The sequence below is a fragment of the Lissotriton helveticus genome, chromosome 5_1 (assembly GCF_964261635.1).
Source record: "Lissotriton helveticus chromosome 5_1, aLisHel1.1, whole genome shotgun sequence".
Classification (NCBI taxonomy): domain Eukaryota; kingdom Metazoa; phylum Chordata; class Amphibia; order Caudata; family Salamandridae; genus Lissotriton; species Lissotriton helveticus.
Window position 1 is genome coordinate 2074797258 of NC_136065.1, and position 18469 is coordinate 2074815726.

An 18469-nucleotide genomic window follows, 5' to 3' on the forward strand; every position below is an offset into this window, starting at 1 on the left:
TCCTGGATGGGCTGGGTTTTCCCCACACAATGCTGGCTCCGCCCCCCTGTGGTGTGACTGATGACCCAAGCCCTGCCAGTGAATAGAATGGGTGGTTGGGCCATCAAGAGTGCTCAAGAACCAGCTGCGGCTGGTTCTGCCCCCACCCTGCACCTAAAGACAAAGGGAAAAGGTGTATAAAAGAGGGGCTGTGACCCCATGAAAATGTTCTTGTTCCCAACTTGAATCTTGCCAGGGGCGTGCTGCTGCTGGGGCTCAGGGGAAGGCTTGCCTCCCTGAGCCCTGCCCAGCCCCTGGACTGCTAGGATGCTGGACTACTGAAGGACTTTGTTGCTGTATTTTCCTTCCTAGCGCTTGGGAGCGCTTTAGCCTGCTTATAGCGCTGGAAGCGCTGTATTTCTGCCCTTCAGCGCTGGGATCCCGTGGCTAGCGCTTAAGAGCGCTTTATTTTGTCCTGCGGCGCTTGGGAGCGCCTTTTCTTCGTGGCTAGCGCTGCTAGCGCTTTGGGTGCCCAGCCGGTGCCCACCCGGCATCCTTTCACCCCGGGAGGTGACCGAGCGGCGCGGGTGCCATCCTGCTCATTTCTGCCTTGATCGGCCGCTTTATGCCCCCTAGCGCTAGGAGCGCTTCCTTTTAATTATTGCCACAAAGCCGGTGCCCACCCGGCATGGCCCCGTGATCACCGCCGCGGCCCCAGACCCCGGAGAAAGATAGCCGCCGGTATCCCCACCCGGCCGCGCTGGGATTGGTCCAGCCGGCCGAGCCTCCTGAGGATGCTGTCCCCGGGCCGCGCCATGATTGGCTGCCAGCCCGAGGACTCTGAAGTCCCGCCCCCGCTGTCCGGGGCTCGTCTGGGCAGGAAGGAGATGTCCGGCCCGCCGCCTGGTTGTGGGCGGGGCCGGGAAGAAGTTGTTTCTGCTTCCCCCTGCCTGGGGGAAGCCCTTGTTGCTGTGCCGCTCTCCCGGGTCAGGAGGGAGACCGGAGATGTTGCCGCCGCAGCCCAGGAGAGAAGGGAAGCCCCGCCGAGAGGAGCCGACGCCGCGAGGAGACGCCGCCTCCCGAAGTGCCTGGTGAGTGTGGGCGTGCCCCGGGTCGCGTCTCTGACCCAGTTGTTTCTGGGTCCCTGAGTCCCCCGTGAGGGACTCCATCCTGCCTGCCCTTGTGTTCCCGAGTCTAGAGAGACTCGAGGGGCCCGGTCTTTGTTCCTGGAGCCGCGAGGCTCAGACCCGGCCCCATCGTTCTGTGAGCCCAGAGGGGCTCGGGGCCATTCCTTTGTTCTGGAGCCCGGAGAGGCTCCAACCCGGCCTCATGGTTCGTCGAGCCCCGAGTGGCTCTCCAGTTGTTCTGGGGTCCCCCGAGAGGGGCCCCCCCTGCCCACATTCGTGACGAGCCCCGAGAGGCTCAGGGGCACCCCTGTTCTTCGAGCCCAGAGAGGCTCTTGCCCCCACAGTCGTTTTAAGAGCCCAGAGAGGCTCAGGGCGCCATTTCTTGTCCAGGAGCCCAGAGAGGCTCCGCAGTGCCACAGTGGTGGTTCTTGAGCCCACGAGGCTCCAACGTTGCTCTAACTTTCCCTGCACCAGTTGCCCAGCACTTTGTGGGCCACTGCCACGTTTAGGCCCTGACATTGGGACACAGGGACTGTCACAGGTGGTGACTTATCTGAATATATTGCGATGCATCATGTGTTTTCCCTCCTTACACCTCTGAATGGGTAGATTATTCATCATGTGTTCTCCTGTGCTGCACCTCTGAATGTGTTGTAGATGCATCATGTGCCTTGTTCCTTACACCGCTGAACGTGTGTTGATGCGTCATGTGTTCCTTAAACCGCTGAATGTGTTGTTGATACATCATGTGTTTTGTCCCCAGGTCTATACCCCTAAATGTATGTTGATATTTAGTTGGTTGTTCTTGCTAGTACAGGTGGTGCTAGTAAGGTCCTGGTTCCCTGCGTGACCTGTTCCTAGGGTGGTTAGGACTGCGTAGGGGGTACTTACCTGATTACCAGTAGTTACTTGTTTTGCTACAGTGATTTTCTGTTATGTGCTAAGTGATATTCCAAGGGCTTGATACTAAGCTTGCCCCCTGACCAGAGTCCCAGGACCAGTGGACTCTATGGTGCCTTCCCTGCCAAATTGATGGGACTTGTCTGATCTCCCTGGGCCCCTGGGGCCTCGCTGAAGTGTGCCTCGCTCGTTCCCCTCGGCAGCTCGTGCCGGCAGCCCGTCCAAGCCTCGAGCAGCGCCGCTCTCCCCTGAGCCGCGCCGCTTCGCTGGGTCGCCCGCATCCTGCCTCCCCCTCCTCTTCTGAGCCGCACACGTTGGTCGCCCCAGAGAAACGCTTGTACCGTGCCGGCAGCCCGTCCAAGCCTCGAGCAGCGCCGCTCTCCCCTGAGCCGCGCCGCTTCGCTGGGTCGCCCGCTCAAGCTTACTAAGGAGGTCACTCGCATTCTCCCGTGCAACCAGGATGGAAGGTACTGTCTGATAGGCTATGTTCTAAGTTCTAGGCCTACAAGTATTGCATTGTTACTTCTAAAAGTGCTGATTCCTGACAGTGGTCCAGGTGGCCCTGTCTTGTACATAATCCCTTGTAAATTCTGCCCGTGCCTCTGGCACATTGTAAAGTGTGTTTTATCTAATGTGTTTTGGTGTAATACAAAGGCTATTTTTATATAAACCATGTGTGGAGTTTCCTTTGTGGTGGGCCTTTGGTTGTTGTTGCTGGGGTGCGTGCGCAAATACTTAGCCTACATCGCCTCCAAGTTTAGCCTTGCTGCTCGCGCCACGTTACCTAGAGGGTGAGTAGGGGTTATCTTGGCGTGTAACTCCCTTGCCCTGACTTGGGTGTGGTGGTCTCTGACTGACTTTGGCGAAAGCCCTGGCCAGCCGGGGATCCCATTTCCAACATTGGCGGCAAGCGGTGGGATAAGGATTTGTGTTTGCGTTGTACCTTAGTAGCAGCTGGCTGCACCACAAAACTCTGCATTTTAGATAAAAACATTGTGGGGATTATTGTTTTAAGTTTGCTGAAAATGTCATTTCTGTGGAAATGTGTTTCTTGTGCACTTTGAGTTAGGTGTCCCTAGCTCGGGAGGGTAGATCATCCCCCTAAGTGCAGTGTGTTTTCTGGATTCACCAGAAGGGTGGGATCCAGTGGTGGCAGCATAAGTGTGTCCAGTGCATGTGTCCCCCGTCCCTGCCCTGGAGTAATGGTACCTGTGTCAAGTGTGGTCAGGTTGAGAAGTCAGGGGTGGTAGAAACTGCCTTACCAGTCTGGGGAGGGGTGTGTGTGGATGAATGGTGTGTGGCACTGGATGTGTTTGTGAGTTCTCTGGATGGGGAGCTTGCTGAATGCTAGTTTTGCTCAGATATTCAAGTCCTGTGTGTTGAACTTTTCCCAAGAACGTCTGCAGATAGTGGAGCCTGCTTTTTGATTTCTGTGGTCTGTTGAGAGACAGAATTTTGGAGTTGGTAATGTTCTGGAGGAGAGAGGCATAGGGGATGGAGTGATTCCAAAAGGAGTGTCTGAGGTGTCTTCCAGCCCAGCGTGGTGGGAGAGGTTCAGTGTAGCCCAGCTAGGTCTCGGTGTAGGGGCTCACGTCCTGTCTCAAGAGGAGAAGGAGTAGGTGGGACTGCATGTCTCCAGGTGCCCGAAACCCAGTGTCAGGGCCTGGAATGTTTCTGAAGGGAACATCAGGTCGGGGGCCTAGGCTGTACCAATAGGTCATTTGAGGAGGATCTTCCAGAGTGTCTGGAGAACGTGGAACCTCTGTAACCAGGGTTCCAGTAGTTCTGGTGTCTGGCAGTACCGCTCCAGTTGGGAGGGTGCAGAAGTCCAGATGGAGGGGTGCGAGGGGGATAGGTTCCCCAGTGGAAGAGCCAGTGGGTCAGGGGCCAGCCAGAAGGGTTGTGTCGCCAGTGAGTGACCATGGTGATGCCACTTCTGTCCTGAGTGTCAGGCAGACTTGTACACGACACATTAGTTGTGTCACCCTCAAGGAAGTCCTGGTGCGCCAGGCATCTGACCAAAGGGTACGTCCCTCGGTTGGGGAGCCAGTAGCCGGTGTTTCCGGATCTGGACATAAGGGCAACTGTATGTAGTGTCCTGAAGTTACAAGAAGGGACTCCTGCCTGAAGAGAAGGAACCGGGTAAGCTGTATGGGGTATTGACCTGCAGTGGTTGCCTTGCTGCTGAAGGAGGAGAGAAAGTCTTAGATTTTTGTTTTCAACTTGTAGAAGTCCTGGTGCGCCAGGCATCTAACCAAAGGGTAGCGTCCCTAGGTTAGGGAGCCAGGTTCAGGTGTTGCCTGACCTGGACGGCAGGGCGACTGTAGCCAGTGTCCTGGCCGGTTTGTCTTCTAGGGGTACCCCTGTGAACACAGGTGGGGCTCATCTTAAGTGAAGAGACCCTGTGTTTCCCAGAAGGGGTGGTACAGGCCTAGCAGGGATCTTTAGGGTTCTTGGCTGAGTGTTGTGGTACTACCCTGAGAGCAGGTGGGGCCTACCTTAAGTGGAGGGACCCTGTTCTACAGTGGGAGGGTGCAGAACTCTGGAAGGGGGTCAGAGGAAGTCTGACCCCTGTGCATCCGGTGAATTTGAATCCCAGGTGGTAAACCAGTTGAGGGAGCTGTGACTCTGTCATGACCAGCCTGGTGTCCTGTAGGCACCGCACTGAGCCGCGTCTGCCTTCGGCCGCGCAGTCTATGCCGCTCGCCGTCCCCGTCTCGACGCGGTCCGCGAGCCGCCGCCTGCGCCGCATCTGGCAGCCCGCAAAGTGCAACGCCTTACTACACCGATCTTGTGCTGGTCTGAATGTGGTCACTGCTGCTGAGGAAGTCAGGTCTTAAACTGGTGGGAGAGTTGTGTTCTGGAGGGTGCTTCAGAAGTAGAGGTAGGGTGGGGCATTCTTGCCCGTGACCTCTGGTCAGCCTGAGGGTGCGGACCCTAGGTTGGAGGATCAGTGGTAGTTTGGAACTACACTGAGAGGGAGTGGAGAATGGCTAGTGCAGGCCAGGGGTTACTACCCCCCACTCTGTGTATTGGCAAGGACCAGTGGTATCTAGGTGGCCTAGGGCCTGGTCCTAGCCGTGGACAACTAAGGAGTACCAGTGGGGTAGCCTAGTTGGGCCTGTTTTTTAGGTCTCGCCTGTCGATGCGCATGCGCATCGAGCAAGCGAGACTATAGGGGCTCATCCAGACTTTATCTAACTTGCAAGGAATCGTGGCGATTCCTTGCAGTGCCCGTGACTTTTAAGCTCAATGCGCATGTGCCTTGAGCTTAAAAGCGCGTGCACAGCCGCCCGCATTCCTCCGACACCTTTTGAAGTGAAGCTTAGCTTCACTTCAAAGGGCCGGCTTCTTCACACCCACATGCCGCTCTGCCCCGCTCCGCCCCCTCCCCTGAGTCATCCTGCCTGCCCAGACTTCTCCTCCCCCCCTCCGACGTTCCCCCCGCCCCCTCCCGCCACGCAATGCCGAGCTTGTTTTCTTTCTACCCCTTTCCCTAGTCTTTCTCTCGCTTTCCTTGTCTCACGCATCTCTCTCAATGTGTACCTCGTTACATCTATCCATGTCTCTCCCGCTCTCTTCCCATTTGTTCATATGTTGTCATCTGCCAATCTTTCTCCCTACCTCTTCATTCATTTTCCGTACATTTAGCCCTCAAACCAAATTCCTGTCTACTCGTGCCACCTGCTTTTTATCTGTCAACCTCTCGCCCCACCTCTAGCTCGCTTTCTTCTTCTGTTTACCCCCTCCGTCCCCGTCTCTCTCCATCCGTCAACCCTCCCTCACCCGACCCTCCCTGCCCTCTCTATCCCTTCCGTGGCTTCCTTTCGCAGTTAATGATTGCGGTATTTTCCGCACCTTGGTTAGCCTCTGCTCCTGCTGTGTCTCTTACTGTGTGGATGCAGCTGTAATTATTCTCCAGGTTCACATCCCTCGAGACCTCTGGGTAAAAGTGCTGCCTATAAATAAATATTCGATGTCTCTGCAGTCCCTCTCCTTCCCGCTATACGCTTTGCAGGTTTCTCGCCGTCTCTCCGGATCTCTTTATCACATTCCGGTCCCTCTCCATATTGCTGCGTATTTTGTCCCTTCTGCCTTGCTCTGTCTTTTGTTCACCTTCTTCTCTCTTTTTGTTGGCTCTCTTGTTCAAAGTGGTTGTCTTGGGACGCTTTCTCAACTTCTACCTACCCACATTATGTCACGCTGTTCACACCCAGCTCCACAGTGCAATCAGTGAATGTCTGCAACCTACATTAGTTGAAGTTCGCTTGTAACGAATGTAAGTTTGTTCGTTGTAGGCACCGAGGCATAACGTGCTTTCTAAAGCAAACCGTTCGGCAGTTGTTGCATGAAATGAGCAGCAGCACATGCCATTGGTTACAATGTTAAATGCTTACTAGAGTAAGCATCGGTACTTGCCGGTAGTATGCCGGTACGGTCCCATCAAATGCATTGTTGCAGTGCTGAGAGATGCAGGTATTCTCCCTTGCAAGTTAAAAGAAGTGCAGAAGTACCGGACAGTACCTGTCCATTTAAAGCACTTACATTAGTAGTTTGAAACATCCAAACTGATTCATTCGGTTTCCGGGTAGCTACAACAACATGCATTTGCAATGCAATAGGTCTCGCAGTTGTTAGACTTTGAGCCATTGGCATTGTAAATGGCAATGTCTTTTATCTATGTGTTGGTTTTTAAAACGTTAAATAACACATAAATAAAAGGCAGTGCCATTTACAATGCCAATGGCTCAAACTCTAACGACTGCGAGACCTATTGCATTGCAAATGCTTGTTTAAGGATGTGCTTGTCTTATGGATTAACTTGGCGTAGAACCGGAGGGTGTCCCTGCAGTGCGGGCCCGCGTCCGTGTTCTATCGCCCCAAGCAGGGAAGTCCATCACGGTGGTGATTGGTCTCCCCTGCGTTTTGGCTGGAAGGGGGTTGTGTTGGACTTGGGCCTTGTGGCAGGTTCACCCCTGAACTTTTTGCCTTGAAGTGTAGCGATTTCTGGTCTTTGCGCACTTTGACACTGTGGCGCAGTGTAAAGTGCGTGCGCTCCCTGAGTGCGTGGAGTGAGACTGGCCTGCCCTCCCATAGGAATGCATGGGGAATGTCTGTGTCCCTGGTAGTTCCTGATGCGTGAGGCGTGCATGCTTAAGTTTGGTATGTGCGAACTCGTGAGAGTGAATGCTGCGCAACGGTATGTGCGGCGTGTATGTGTCTTGTGCGGAAGCGCCACTTCTAGGAGTTGGCATATTAGTGTAAAATATGCCTGGCGTGTGATTGGCTGGAGCTGGCTGGGATGCCAGGCTCCAGGAAGTCTGTGTGGGTCTGCCCCGGTGGTGAATGGAGAGATTAGTATGAGTGATGTGTGGGAGGAGTGTACCTGTGTCCTGGATGGGCTGGGTTTTCCCCACACAATGCTGGCTCCGCCCCCCTGTGGTGTGACTGATGACCCAAGCCCTGCCAGTGAATAGAATGGGTGGTTGGGCCATCAAGAGTGCTCAAGAACCAGCTGCGGCTGGTTCTGCCCCCACCCTGCACCTAAAGACAAAGGGAAAAGGTGTATAAAAGAGGGGCTGTGACCCCATGAAAATGTTCTTGTTCCCAACTTGAATCTTGCCAGGGGCGTGCTGCTGCTGGGGCTCAGGGGAAGGCTTGCCTCCCTGAGCCCTGCCCAGCCCCTGGACTGCTAGGATGCTGGACTACTGAAGGACTTTGTTGCTGTATTTTCCTTCCTAGCGCTTGGGAGCGCTTTAGCCTGCTTATAGCGCTGGAAGCGCTGTATTTCTGCCCTTCAGCGCTGGGATCCCGTGGCTAGCGCTTAAGAGCGCTTTATTTTGTCCTGCGGCGCTTGGGAGCGCCTTTTCTTCGTGGCTAGCGCTGCTAGCGCTTTGGGTGCCCAGCCGGTGCCCACCCGGCATCCTTTCACCCCGGGAGGTGACCGAGCGGCGCGGGTGCCATCCTGCTCATTTCTGCCTTGATCGGCCGCTTTATGCCCCCTAGCGCTAGGAGCGCTTCCTTTTAATTATTGCCACAAAGCCGGTGCCCACCCGGCATGGCCCCGTGATCACCGCCGCGGCCCCAGACCCCGGAGAAAGATAGCCGCCGGTATCCCCACCCGGCCGCGCTGGGATTGGTCCAGCCGGCCGAGCCTCCTGAGGATGCTGTCCCCGGGCCGCGCCATGATTGGCTGCCAGCCCGAGGACTCTGAAGTCCCGCCCCCGCTGTCCGGGGCTCGTCTGGGCAGGAAGGAGATGTCCGGCCCGCCGCCTGGTTGTGGGCGGGGCCGGGAAGAAGTTGTTTCTGCTTCCCCCTGCCTGGGGGAAGCCCTTGTTGCTGTGCCGCTCTCCCGGGTCAGGAGGGAGACCGGAGATGTTGCCGCCGCAGCCCAGGAGAGAAGGGAAGCCCCGCCGAGAGGAGCCGACGCCGCGAGGAGACGCCGCCTCCCGAAGTGCCTGGTGAGTGTGGGCGTGCCCCGGGTCGCGTCTCTGACCCAGTTGTTTCTGGGTCCCTGAGTCCCCCGTGAGGGACTCCATCCTGCCTGCCCTTGTGTTCCCGAGTCTAGAGAGACTCGAGGGGCCCGGTCTTTGTTCCTGGAGCCGCGAGGCTCAGACCCGGCCCCATCGTTCTGTGAGCCCAGAGGGGCTCGGGGCCATTCCTTTGTTCTGGAGCCCGGAGAGGCTCCAACCCGGCCTCATGGTTCGTCGAGCCCCGAGTGGCTCTCCAGTTGTTCTGGGGTCCCCCGAGAGGGGCCCCCCCTGCCCACATTCGTGACGAGCCCCGAGAGGCTCAGGGGCACCCCTGTTCTTCGAGCCCAGAGAGGCTCTTGCCCCCACAGTCGTTTTAAGAGCCCAGAGAGGCTCAGGGCGCCATTTCTTGTCCAGGAGCCCAGAGAGGCTCCGCAGTGCCACAGTGGTGGTTCTTGAGCCCACGAGGCTCCAACGTTGCTCTAACTTTCCCTGCACCAGTTGCCCAGCACTTTGTGGGCAACTGCCACGTTTAGGCCCTGACATTGGGACACAGGGACTGTCACAGGTGGTGACTTATCTGAATATATTGCGATGCATCATGTGTTTTCCCTCCTTACACCTCTGAATGGGTAGATTATTCATCATGTGTTCTCCTGTGCTGCACCTCTGAATGTGTTGTAGATGCATCATGTGCCTTGTTCCTTACACCGCTGAACGTGTGTTGATGCGTCATGTGTTCCTTACACCGCTGAATGTGTTGTTGATACATCATGTGTTTTGTCCCCAGGTCTATACCCCTAAATGTATGTTGATATTTAGTTGGTTGTTCTTGCTAGTACAGGTGGTGCTAGTAAGGTCCTGGTTCCCTGCGTGACCTGTTCCTAGGGTGGTTAGGACTGCGTAGGGGGTACTTACCTGATTACCAGTAGTTACTTGTTTTGCTACAGTGATTTTCTGTTATGTGCTAAGTGATATTCCAAGGGCTTGATACTAAGCTTGCCCCCTGACCAGAGTCCCAGGACCAGTGGACTCTATGGTGCCTTCCCTGCCAAATTGATGGGACTTGTCTGATCTCCCTGGGCCCCTGGGGCCTCGCTGAAGTGTGCCTCGCTCGTTCCCCTCGGCAGCTCGTGCCGGCAGCCCGTCCAAGCCTCGAGCAGCGCCGCTCTCCCCTGAGCCGCGCCGCTTCGCTGGGTCGCCCGCATCCTGCCTCCCCCTCCTCTTCTGAGCCGCACACGTTGGTCGCCCCAGAGAAACGCTTGTACCGTGCCGGCAGCCCGTCCAAGCCTCGAGCAGCGCCGCTCTCCCCTGAGCCGCGCCGCTTCGCTGGGTCGCCCGCTCAAGCTTACTAAGGAGGTCACTCGCATTATCCCGTGCAACCAGGATGGAAGGTACTGTCTGATAGGCTATGTTCTAAGTTCTAGGCCTACAAGTATTGCATTGTTACTTCTAAAAGTGCTGATTCCTGACAGTGGTCCAGGTGGCCCTGTCTTGTACATAATCCCTTGTAAATTCTGCCCGTGCCTCTGGCACATTGTAAAGTGTGTTTTATCTAATGTGTTTTGGTGTAATACAAAGGCTATTTTTATATAAACCTTGTGTGGAGTTTCCTTTGTGGTGGGCCTTTGGTTGTTGTTGCTGGGGTGCGTGCGCAAATACTTAGCCTACATCGCCTCCAAGTTTAGCCTTGCTGCTCGCGCCACGTTACCTAGAGGGTGAGTAGGGGTTATCTTGGCGTGTAACTCCCTTGCCCTGACTTGGGTGTGGTGGTCTCTGACTGACTTTGGCGAAAGCCCTGGCCAGCCGGGGATCCCATTTCCAACAAGTACCAGCACTTTTTTTATTTTGAGAGGGAGAGTACCTGCACTTCTCAAGAGATAAGTAATACTTTTAATTAGAGAGTACTGCCACTTCTCAGAAACAAGCAGGTACTCTTATACAGAGTATTTGCACTTCTATTTTTCCATTTTAAGCATGAGTGAAGTGATCCAAACTCTTCTTATTAAGGAAATCTTCTCAACATCCATCAAATTCTTGCAATGTAGGTTGCAAGGTGCATACAAAAGATCACAGGAAGCCGACACGTGATTCGTTTACTCAGTTTTATCAAGGCTGATCTATTGTTGTGTATCCACAATGAAGTGAAGACAAACAACGCAAGCAGTAAATCTCTGTTTTATAAAAAGTCTGCTGGTACAGTATGTGCTATGCTGGAGAAGTCTGCGACGTACTGTATGATGCGTAACTCAAAATTGTAAACACTGACGGGAGCCGTGATAAGCCATGTACATAAAATCCTCCTCCTTTCGAACTGTCTGATACTTCCCTCCATAGTGGATAGTCCAGGGGTGGCTCCTCTGTTATAGCGGAGGAGAGGCGCCCCACTGAAATGCCCCCATAGATGAAAAATAAAATGGAAGTTAATTCATTACCATTTTATTTTTCGTCACCCCGTCCCGAATGGAGTGTCAGGACGGGGCGGGGCCTGCTGACTCACAGCAGAACCAGGGAGGAGTGCGGCCTGCCTTTCCTCTTCTTTAAAATGCGCATGTCTCTTTGGACGGCCGTCTTGTGACGGCCAATCACACATGCGCACTTTAAGCCTTTCTAACCCACCTGTTTTAAGACAGCTGGATTAGAGAAAGCAAAAGCCTCCAGTGCTTTGGTGAGTGCTGATAGGGGAGTAGCCCCCCAATTCAGGGCGCTTCTCTGACGCTGGTTAAAAGCACAAGAGCAACATCAGGATTGGTTAAGAGAATTAGCTGGGGCCCTGGAATCACAAGGGATAGAAACCGGCATGAGGAGGACGCAGCAGCAACTACGGTAAGTACATTTGTATTTTGTTTACTTAATAGTTTTTTTTTATGAAACCAACCTCCCACCCTCCATCCATTTCCCTGCTCTCCACTCTCTAAAATTTGCAGCCGCCACTGGTGGATCGGGCAGACGAAAAAACGTGTCCGCTTCCTGTGATCTAGGGGCTTAAAGAGCAGCCATTTGAGACGATTCTTTCTGCACTGCATTGCCCATTCTGTTTGGCACCCACACTCCTCTTGTTTTCTAAATATTCGATGCAGCTTTTAATCAAAATCCTGCTTAGGGATGTACTAACTTACAATTGTTACCATCAGAGTTTTCCATTTTGACCAGCTAAATATTTTGGGAACACTAAGGCAATTGTTAATTTTGCAACACTCCACAAGTGGGTGAACAATTCTGCAAAAAACCTTTTAGTTTAAAATTCTCCCCTCAAAGACATCTTTCAAAAGGGAATCTTCCCAGTAAAAGTGACTATTTGCTGGACTATAGTTAAGAAAAAAGTATAATTGCAAGATTTGTTACAAACAAATAAAACTTTGCAACCTTCTGCAAAGTTTAAAAAAAATCTCATAAAGTTTGAAGAGGAAAATCATTGCGACTTAATTCGATCTTTATTCTGATACCAGTCAACACCATCTCTTAGCAGACGCCTGGCCCTAAATTGTATGGCATCAAAGGCAAGGACAAGCATGTTAAACACTGGTTTTTGAATGCCTAGCATATTACATTTTTCAGATTACTATATGTAAACAACATGCTAATTAATTTAACTGGCGTGTTAGGGCAAACAGATTAGGTGAAAGGGAAGGAAGCATGAAAGACAAAGATACAAGAAAAAGTGAAAGGCTAGATAGAGTTCAACAAAAAGAAAAAAGAACTAAGAATACAAAGAAGAAAATAAAGTGAAAAAGGTACCAAAGATAAGAGTAAAATAAATAAAAGGAAAAAGAGCCAACGATGTACGTTGGGGCATACAATTAAAAAAAGTGAAAACAAACAAAACTGTTGCAGAAAAAGTACTGGATGAAGTTTGAAGAAATGAAGAGAAACAAGTAGAGAACCTAAGAGATGAGAAAGAGGTTAAAGGAAAGAGAAATAGAAATAAGACTAGAGAAAAACCAAGAGAAGGACAGGGAGTGGATAGGCAATGAAACTGGAAGAGAGAGATACAGAGATATGGGAGGGGAAAACAAAATTAGGAGAGTGAGTGAGCAAGAGGTGAAGTAAAGGGGATCGGAGTATGGAGGAGGAGAAAACGAAACAGAAAAAAGTGAAAGTGATGAGAAAAATCAGAAAAACAAGAGACAAAGGAGAAAAAACAAAGACATAATGTGTGAAAATTAGATCAACAATGAAGAGATGGAGAAAGGTAGGGACAGAGAGAAAAAGGAGGCAAAACAAAATTCGTAAGCTACCTTTTCCATCGAACAGTGGGGATTTCGAGAGCAACACCAGCCAATCACTGGAATAGAAAGTGTGGAAAAGGTTACTGACAAACCAAACTCGAGGAAGGATGCGAACACTGGGTGCCGGCACGTCGGCGTGAGTGCTGACGTCACGTGCGCTGCCGTCCACACGAAGGAGACCACAGAAACCACAGCTTTGCATCCGTCGTTCCCAGGTGAGAGGCTTGTAGGTCTGTCAATAGTCCTGAAAAACAAACAAGCTAAAACACATACACACATGCCCACGTCTACGCATCACAGTGGGGACCTGTCTTTGACTGTCAATAAGGGTTCATTTACTATTCTAACATCAACTCTATTGGGTACACCGCAAAGGTTCTAAAAGTAGAGCAAACTAAATGTCCCTGCATCAAAACCAAACAATGTAATTCTGAAAAGCACTTTGGGGTCTTCTAAAACGCACGCACACCCACGCACTCACACACACACTTACTTCCCCAGACACATATTTAATCCCTCTACCTCTTCACAGTGCCTAACTAAAGGACTGATCGCCCTCCTCCCATCTGTGCTGCTGCCAGAGAAAAACAGCATCAATTATCTAGTTATCTAAGACACTTTGGAGCTTTAGAATGTTGTGTGTGCGCCCCTGAAAGTTCAAGCTCAGCCAGCTGGATGACTTAACCACATGATCACAGCAGTGTGAAGGTCAGGCATTTTTCTGTGGCAGCATGCAACTTTTGCCCAATCAAAACATGTACTCCTGCCTCCCATCATGTGGGCGAAGCCAAAGTCACTCTCTAGTGATGCCCACATAATTGTCTGGTGACAGATTTTATTTTGAAACACCATATTAACGATTACAAATGAATACATGAGGAATTATCAATCATCTTTTTTACATACACAAGATAAAAAAGCACCCCCGAGTATAAACATTAAAACGATTGATCAAAAAGAAAAGTTCAGGTTAGTCTATGCAGCCCCCAGATTTATCCTATCTTCTAACACAACCTGCAAGAGTATTCAAGCAATCAGCGAAGGTTGGTTCTCAGCCCATTCTTTCTTCCATTTGTAAATTGGTGCCTAGATACACCTACCAAGCTTTCTTCCATTTCTGCCCTTTCTCTCATAAATTCCCTATTCCAGATTCAAGATGGAAAGCAACCTAGCAAGCCATTGCTGGAATGACGTGGCCATTTTATTGAGCCAGGCAGAGGCAGTACAGAGTCTCATCACTGCCATGACCAGGAAAAGAAAATAGTGAGACTGATCTTGGATCATCTCCCCATTAAGCCCCAGAAGCATTAGTTCAGGTGTTAATGTCACTTTTAGATACAGATTTTGATCCAAGAATTTCCCAATTGCATTTACTAGTGTTTTGAGCTGTGGGCAGGTTGAGCACATATGTATTATATCAGCCTCAGTGCTATTGCAGTGGGCCATCTAGTCCTTTTCTGTCACCCCTGAAGATATTTAAAGAAGTTTCTTTTTCCCAGTCCAAATTTAGCCTGCATGTCTCCAAATGCTAGAAATCCCTCTGGCCATATGAGATCACCCACCTTTCATAGCCCGTGCCCCTCCCACTCTAACATTGCTCTATCCGAAAAAACTCCCGGAAACATAGGATTTCTGTACACCTGGGTATAAAAATTAACTCTGCCTAACCTAGTTTTTTTTTAAGGCTGCCCAAATCTTAAATAGTGCCACCAATATTCTAAATCTTGTTTTTTTTATAGCAACTAGGTTTCACTATATTTCAGTAAACAGTTCTGCGTGTCCTCCCCTTGTAGTAGCTTGTAGACATCCGGGGAACCAGTTTTAATCCATGGGTCTTCAACGGTCCCTCCTAGTAGTCCCTGCCTATATTGAAAAGCAGAAGCCCAATAGTACATTCTCAGGTCTGGGACTGCCCAGCCTCCCCTCTCCCTTGGTAGCGTCATAAATCTTAAGGCTCTCCTTGTTTTCCAGTGTGCCCAGATGAACCTATTCAAGATATTTTCCAGAATTGAAAACCATTGTTTCTCAATTTCTAGTGGGATAGCCTTAAAAGGTAGAGGACTTTAGCTTAAAAAATATCTTAATCACGTTGCACCGTCCAACAATGGACAGATGAAGGTTATGCATTCTATCAAAATCTTTTTAAGCCTTTCGAATTACTGGGGCCATATTACTTTCTACCAGTTGTCCCAGGTTAGACATAATGGAAATGCCTTAATACATTGCTGTGCTTGTAACCTGGGAATCATCTAGTTTCACCTTCCCATTCTTTACTATCTAAGTCTTTTGTCGATTTATTGCATATCCAGAAAATACACCAAAGGCTTGAGCTTCTTTCTCAATTACAGCTAGGACATTATGAGGATTGGGTGTGACCACTCCGATGTCATCTGCATAGGCCAGAATATTTTGGTTCTAGCCAATGAAATCCCATTGGCCTAATTGCATTGTTGGCCTCCATTTTCCGAATTAAAGGGTCAATGTGTAAAGCAACTAGCAGGGGTGAGCACGGACAACCCTGCCTGGTGCCCTGTGTGATCAATATCGGTGCTGTAAGCCCCCCGTTCAGTCTCACCTGGGCTAAAAGGAATTCCCAAAGCCATATCATTTTATAACCATCCACATATAGTCCCAGGAGACCCTATTGAATGCTTTTTCGGCATCAAGTAGTATTAAAGCCATAGGGTCCCCTGAGACTTCAGCTGCATCAAACAAGGTTATGACCCTGCGTATATGGTCAGTTGTACCCCTACCAGATATAAACCCATGCTGGCGTGGATGAATCACTTTCCCGATGACATAGTTTAAGCGAGTCGCCAAGGCCTTGGACAATATTTTAGCATCACTGTTCATTAACGTGATTGGTGTATCAGAGCCGGTTCTTTAGGTGTTTCGCCCTTTTTTTTTTAAATATAATGATTACTGCCCCGGCCCACAACTCAGGAATTGAATTCCCTTGCTGAGCTTGTCGAACAGTGTCCACTAGATCCAGCCCTATTACATTGAGAAAGGTTTTATAGAAATCCAATGGAAACTGGTCTGGTCCTACTGCCTTACCAGAGGGGAGACTACTAAGTGCGCTATAGACCTCCTCCATGGTCAATAAAGTTTCAAGTGACTCCGTGTCTTCAGAGGTTATGCGCTCTATGGGTATATCTTGCAGATACTCTAAGATCTGACTCTCATCCCCTCCCTGTTCCTTGCAATACAGATTTTTATAATATTGTCTAAATACTTCACAAATCCCCGTTGAGCCCCTGATCAAATTTCCGCTAGGATCTAAAACTTCAAGGATCTCTCCTGCAGCGCTCTTTTGTTGTAATTGCGCTGCCAAGACGTGGCCCACCCGCTCATTAAACTCGTAGCATAGCTCCCTCCTACCAATGAATCTTTCAGCTGTTTTGGCTGCAGTGATGTCTCCTATCTGCGCCTTGGCATTTGCCAACTTAAGTTGTATAACATCCGGAGAGATACCAAGCACCCAGGCAGCTGCAAGCTCCTCTTCTACCTCCATTAAGTTTTTATAAAGCGTTTTTCCCCGCTGTGCCTCTTTCTTTTGCCGATGGAGGCTAAAACTAAGTGTCTCCCTCCTTACCCCTGCTTTAAACATGTCCCAAACCACCCCAAAACTTGTTCTCTCCCTATTAATATCCCCAAACCCCTTAATCCAGCCATTCATATGCGCCACATACTCATGATCTTTTAAAAGTCTTCTTTCGTATGTCCAGTCCTGCTCTGATCTTTCTGCCTGTGTTAACGGTACTACTAGTGTTAGGGGGTTGTGGTCCGAAATGATCCATTGGTGTTTCTCTATTTTACACCTTGATATTAAATGCTGAGAGACAAAGAAATAGTCTAGGCGAACAACTGACTTATGAGGGGCTGAAAAGAACGTACTTCCCGGGTCCGCCGGCCTTAGATGCGACCATACATCAGTTAGACCGTTATTCTGTACTAAATTAGTAAGAGCCTTGAAAACCATTCTCTTTCTCCCCGAATATTTATCACCACCCGTCTCCCACAAAGTCCTTCCAGGCCTTTAAGGTTAAAATCACTGCACAATACTATGGGGGTCGGCCATAGTGCAAGCTCTGTATCCAGGAATTCAAATAGCTCGAGGTCATCTGCATTTGAGCTATAAACTGAGCAAATAGTAAAAGTATCACCTTGAAACGTACATTTTACCAGCACCAAGCAGCCCCACCTGTCAGATTGGCTTTTCTTGAATAATATTTCCCCCCGCTGTGAAAGAATAGTAACCCCTCTTGATCTAGCCCCCTGCTTAGTATTGACGATATGATTGGAGACATATAATATCAGCCCTAAGATTTCTCAAGATTATTGTAGCTCTTTGTCTCTTACCATGGTTATTCAGGCCATGGTTGAGGCAGAACTATGGGACCAAATGCCGGCTCTGCGGAACAGGAATCGAAGATTTGGAACACCTATTGTGCACTTGTCCGAGGTTGAACGAAGAAAGAGTAGCTCTGTTGAAAACTTTCAACGAACTAGGAGTTCGCTCACGCAGACAAGCTGTCCTCGCTTGTTTTGATCCTGGTCTCCCGCCACTAAACGGGAAGCTAGTGAAATTTCTGAAACTAGCGGAACAGAAACAAATCTCCCAGGCACTTGGCTAAGTGGAAACCCGGGACAGGACCAAGTGCCTTGAACACTTTTTCCCGCGGGGTTTTACTGTTTTTTACTTTTACTATTCAATCAACCATGAATTTCTGCTTTTAAGGTTTTTTAAATTTTTGATGAGATTGTTTTTATTGCACTTTTTGTAACGGTTTTTATTAACCTAAAACAATAAAGAATTACTTACTTACATTGAGATAATTTGATTACTCATTAACTACATGAAAGCAATTTGCCATCCATGATAATACCTTTAATATGTCTTTGAGGTCCAACACTGGTTATTTTGTGAATCAACCTGCTATCATTAGTTCCCCTATTTATCAAAATATTCCTCAAGTATGACCCATGTGTGGCGGCCGAGTCTCACTGCTCGAGTTACCGAAGAGCTCCCACCCCAATCCCTTAAATACACCAGTTATAGATCAGTGCTGATACATTTTTAACAAAAGACTGTTCTACAAAATTATACCAATCTTGCATGTAGAAAAAAAGGAAATCTCAGCCCTAGGTAGGCCCCCTGAGAAGGCTATGGCAGACCCAGATCCAGTCCCTCCTTTAGCTTCTCTCAACTCCTGAAGGTACTCCTGTGCCTTAATCCCAGATGTAAACATTCGCACTTTCCCATTCGAGAGGACTTTGAGTTGAGCTGGGTACAGTAGGAATGCCTTACAGGTGATTCTCTGAAAGGGAGTTATCATTTGGCGCACCCTCCATTTTCTTTCTACCATGATATGGCAGAACTCTTGCCGAGCAAAGAAAGTGTGCCCCTCAAATGAACACTTTGCATCCCGCCTTGCTCTGTCCATTATTGCCTGTCGTAGGAGAAAGTTGCCTATAAAAACTAAAACTGCACTGGGCCGTTGGTCCGCTGCATTGTTTCGTCTCTGTGTGAAGCAATGTGCACTTTGGACCTCGATATCCTAGTTCTAGTGGGAATGATCAGGAATTGCTTCTTTCAGGTGATTCACCACAAAGGACCGTATATTATCCCCTTCAATGTTCTCCGCAAGACCCAGCAGTCTAACATTGTTTTGCTGCCGGTTCTCAAAGTCTTCTATTTTCTAGAGCACATACTCTGCCTGTGTCTCTCTGTGCTGTTGGAGCTTTCCAACCTCCTCTCCCA

The 18469-nt window shown here is 49.9% G+C and overlaps 1 long non-coding RNA gene across 1 annotated transcript in view; it reads right to left on the bottom strand.

Moving 5' to 3' along the window:
- The window catches only part of LOC144756313 (uncharacterized), a 34974-nt gene extending 22239 nt beyond the window's left edge, over positions 1–12735 (bottom strand). The window contains exon 1 of the long non-coding RNA XR_013595122.1: positions 12715–12735. This is a non-coding gene — a long non-coding RNA (uncharacterized LOC144756313). The remainder of the gene's footprint in view (positions 1–12714) is intronic.
- Between the last annotated feature and the right edge of the window lie 5734 nt (positions 12736–18469).